The sequence below is a fragment of the Octopus bimaculoides genome, chromosome 26, assembly GCF_001194135.2.
Source record: "Octopus bimaculoides isolate UCB-OBI-ISO-001 chromosome 26, ASM119413v2, whole genome shotgun sequence".
In the NCBI taxonomy this organism is placed as follows: domain Eukaryota; kingdom Metazoa; phylum Mollusca; class Cephalopoda; order Octopoda; family Octopodidae; genus Octopus; species Octopus bimaculoides.
Window position 1 is genome coordinate 3,191,248 of NC_069006.1, and position 5,000 is coordinate 3,196,247.

At 34.3% G+C, this 5,000-nt stretch overlaps 1 protein-coding gene across 1 annotated transcript in view; it reads right to left on the reverse strand.

Annotated features, from left to right (window-relative positions):
* Positions 1-1,046: 1,046 nt before the first annotated feature.
* The window catches only part of LOC106869574 (mitochondrial fission process protein 1), a 19,824-nt gene continuing 15,870 nt past the window's right edge, over positions 1,047-5,000 (reverse strand). Inside the window, exon 3 of the mRNA XM_014915372.2 lies at positions 1,047-5,000. This exon is cut by the window's right edge and continues 1,175 nt beyond it. The gene's annotated coding sequence lies outside the window, so the exon portion shown is untranslated.

Here is a 5,000-nt window from a genome sequence, read left to right on the forward strand (position 1 = left end):
GAATTTATAGTAATCAACATTTGAAATTGTATCCAGTTCATTTGCACCAATCATGTTTGTCTGTGGAAATGTCAGAACAAAAAAATAAATAAATAAATAAATAAATAAAAGGGGGCTTAAATGTTCCCCAAATTATTTAACAATTTTGGAGTTACACAACTCCAAATTAATGTTTTTACACTGAAGGGGACAGAACCATCCTTTGTGAGAAATAATTGAGAAAAATGAATGAGTAACGGTGTAAGCATGGCCATGTGGTTAAGAAGCTCACTTTGGTTGCAGGTTCAATCTCACTGTGCAGCACCTTGGGCATGAGTCTCCTTCTGTAGCTCCAGACTGACCAATGCCTTTTGAGTGAATTTGGTAGATGAAAACTGTGTAGAAGTTTGCCATGTGTGTGTGTGTGTGCTTGTTCTTCCCTCTGCTGCTGGACAGTGTTGGTTTGTTTACATCACCATAACTTAGCACATTGGCAAAAGAGACTGATAGAATAAGTACCAATTTTGATCACTTTAAACAGGAAGTTTGTATTGTAAAACTAAAAGTGGTCTCGAGTAGGTTTCTATCACAAGGGTTAATGAAAAAATCCAATCTCATTCACCTTGTCTTTTTATTTCTACAATTTTCAATTGCTATATTTGTTTGTATATAATATCCAAATTCTGGACAATAAAATCTTAACAGGTTTCAATCGTGGAATTGCAACTATGCTGAAGACACCTCTTTCAAGATATTCAGTCAAATCATATCAATGTGAATACATAATTCAGATCTGCACATTTATAGATATAGGTAAGCACACACACACACACATTTATGCAAACATCATCGTCATCATCATCATCATTTAACATCTGTTTTCTATGCTGGCATGGGTCTTAAAGCTGAACGCCCTTCCGAATGCCAACCACTTCACAGAAAGCAGTGGATGCTTTTTACATGGCACCAGTAAATTGAAATGGGTCTCTCTCTCTCTCTCTCTCTCTAAAAAAAGAAAATTAATTACAAGCAGCTTTCTTAACAATGAAAAACAAAAATAACAAAAAAATGTTCAATGTGGTGGGTGAGTAAGAGATTGGTTACCATCGGTTTATTAAAATTTGTTGTGTTTTCAATAATTAATATTATAAAAGTTAAGATATAACAAAAAATTGTTTCGTATTAAACTTAATCAACCAAAATGAGAAAAATCTATAAAAATATCTCCAAGAATATCTTTCAAGTGTATATATATATATACATATTTATACGTATTACTATATAAATGCGAATGTATGTGGTTATACGTCTCTGTTTAGCCTTGAAAGGCTCCGAAATGGTGTGTCGTTGAGAAAAATGAATTTGATTTTTGAAATCTGTGTCCCAAAGAGAAGGTCATCCAAAAATAATAATCAAAAATCATAATTTGTTATGAGAAATAACTTTGAGATCAATAACTCTCCCGCTCATTATCTGTCACCATAGACCTATCTCTTTCTCTGTTATTTACCAAATTCTTTATCATACTTTTCCATACACACACACACACACACAAACTTGGACTTCCTTGGTGTGGGGTGGGTACTAAAAAATTTAAATTACAAATTTGTTTTTGCAGTTGCTTAAATCCCAGCAATGGACCACCACATTATCATTCTATAAAATGCGTTTATGGAGAAAAATATTTCAAAATATCAATAGATGTGACAAAGAAATAAAGGTACCAGGTGGTCATGAGATGTGCAAGCAACAACAGCTAAATCTCCCTTAAATCACACACTATTTTGTTTGGAAATTATTTTGAAATTATATACAGAAACAAATTGCAAATTCAGACTGTTCTTATTTTTAAAAAATGATTTTAAAAAATTTTGAAAAGATGTCAAAAGTTTAGGAGTTGGTGGTGGAGGTGGTGGTGGGGGTAGTAGAAAATTGTTTCAAATGTCACTATTGTTTTTAAATTTCATTTCATTTTCTGTCTGAATAAAAAGAAAGTAGTGACTGTAATGATTTCTAGAATGTTCCATTTTTAACCTTCAAGACTTTTCTTATTATCTTTTAGTACATAGTGCAAAAAAAAAAGAATTGGCCAAAATCAGTCTGGAAGGATGGGGGAGAAGGGAATTTATAAATCTTCACAAATTTTTTTTTCATAAAAATTTTATTCACTAATGTGGTATTGAGCACTCATTTGTGTTGTTTGACAGTTACGTATATATATATATATATATATATATATATATATATATATATATATACATACAGACGCAGACACATATATACATACATACATATCTATATACATACACGTATATAGATATATACGTACACACATATATATATATATATATACACACACACTGCATTTGTCTGTGAGATAAATGAATAGAAAAAAGATATGTTCAATAAATTGTTAAAATCAGTTGTTTAAATAAAGACATTGGAAAGGAAATTCTTGTCTACCCACCCTGCTCCCCACCTCAATTGTTGGAATATTAGGAAGAGGAGGGTTTGAGATTACTCATCATCATCATTATCCTCAAGCTTGGACCTTAATGTTTCAATTTCTTGGACTCATAGGACCACTAACTTGGTTTCCATGGCAGCTAATGTACCAGGATCTACAACGTTCTCCCTGAGTGAGAAGCAAGTCCATTGAAGTGTTTGGCTCAAGAACACAATGCACTGCCTGGTCCAAGAATTGAAACCAGGATCTAACAATCCTGGATGCAACACCCTAACCATTAGGCCACATGTCAAATGTATTACTTACCAACCATTTTTTTTTTTGCCCTTTATATATATCTATAAAAACCATACAAAAACAGACAGTGAAGCCTGGTGCAGTCTTCTGGGTTGCCAGCTCCTGTCAACAGTCCAATCCATGCCAGCATGGAAAATGAATATTAAATGATAATGTCTTGCAAGTTACTTGGTTACCTTGCCAGTGCTGGTGTCACATAAAAAGCATCCTGTCCACACTCTAATGTGGTTGGCGTTTGGAAGGGCAACCAGCAGTAAAAACCATGCCAAAACTAGCCTCACGTGTGCTAGTGTCACGTAGAAAGCACTGAGTCCACTCTGCAGAGCGGTTGGTGTTAAAAAGGGCATCCAGCCATGAAATCCCTGCCAAAACAGACACAGTAGCCTAGGGTAGTTTTTCTACCTGGCCAGCTTCTGTCAATTGTCCTACCCATGCAGGCATGGAAGATGGACGTTAAACAATGATGATGATGATGCTGATATGGGTTATAATCAAAATTAAAGTTTAGATATGAGAGCCGACTACTACCAACATCATCCAGCTACACCTGTAAGCGAAAGGCAAATTTTATAACTTTGAAGCCTATTATGTCACCTGATGAGGTTTCTTCTGCACTGGGGAGAACATTCGCTTTCATTATATCATTCCCCACCCACAAGGGAGCAGTGCAGAGGTATACTGAAATGATTGTTGAGATAAATAAAGCTTCCAGTACACTATGTCTTCTGTAACAATCATTTAGAATTATACATACATGTGTGTGTGTGTGTGTGTGTGTGTGTGTGTGTGTGTACATATTTGCTTTTCTTTTTTATTTGTGGATGAACAAGGCTACCATTTATTTCATGCAGAGAGAAAATTTCTCAGCAATTATCAAGCATGTTTCATGAAACCAATGGTAGCCTTGTCAACCCACAAGTGTAGAGCACTCATTCACACTGTTCGATATTAGCATATATATATATATATATATATATATTTACATACAATTTTAAACTTTTGTATCAAATATTTAAGGACACCAAAAAAAAAATAATAATAACGAAATTGACCCAATTTGTGTAAAAAAAAACAAAATAAAACCCAAGGTAATTAATTCCTGTTTGGGTTTCGAAGTTTCTATTCCTTCGTTAATTAATTAATGGTATGTATAAATTGATTGATTAGTTAGGATCTAATGAAAATAATGATTTACTATCACAGATTGGAAGAATATCCCAGTCAGGATATAACAGTCACAAATTTGTGCGTACTGGCTAAGATGTTCATGGTTTATGTGTGCGTGTGTGTGTGTTATGGCCACAACATGGTCAAACAGTTTAAAATGTTTACTCCACAATCACAAGTGTCCATGTTATATCTGAGTGATCAGCATCTTGGGCAAGGTTTTTAACCATAACTTATGATCAACCCAAGTGAGTGAAACTACGTAGATGGAAATCGTGAGGAAGCCTGTTGAATGGATTACACCTGAAATTTAAGGAAGCAGCCTTAGTCACATATTGTGTCATGCTGATTCAGCCTGAGAATACATTAAAAATGCATGTGCCTATGGAATACTCAACCGCTTATAGGCAAATTTAGTTGATTGAATAACTGAATACTCATTGTCAAAACCAATGGAGATCTATTATTATTATTATTATTATTATTATTATTATTATTATTATTATTATTATTATTATTATTATTATTATGCATGTGCATGAAGGTAGCAAGCTGGCAGTTTCCATCGATGACTGCAATGCTGTTGTAATTATTATTATTATTATTTACTTGTAATCTGCATGTTTGTCACAATCACTCGCCGAGACACACTCAGTGCCATAGGGCAAACGAAGGATAATATATGTTACAGCATAATTGAAAGCTTGGGGAGGGGAAGTGACAGGGGCAGTAACGAAATATCTCCATGTAATACAACACAGACAATTAAATTGATAGGGTTATTCTAAGGACGTGGGCAGTACTTGTCAGAACAATCTTTTGGATTTCTCTGAGACATGTTTCTCCTGGGATGTTGTCTAGATGTTTCTGACATCCCTTATTATTATCACTATCGCTATTATTATTATTATTATTATTATTATTAAGGAGGCAATAATGGTTTCAAATTTTGGTACAAGGCCAGCAATTTCGTGGGTGGGGGGAAGTAGATTACATCGTACTCGCTACTCAACAGGTATTTGATAAAATAAGTACCAGTTCAGTTCTGGGGTCGATGTAATCAGCTTACCCTTACACCCAAAATTGCTGG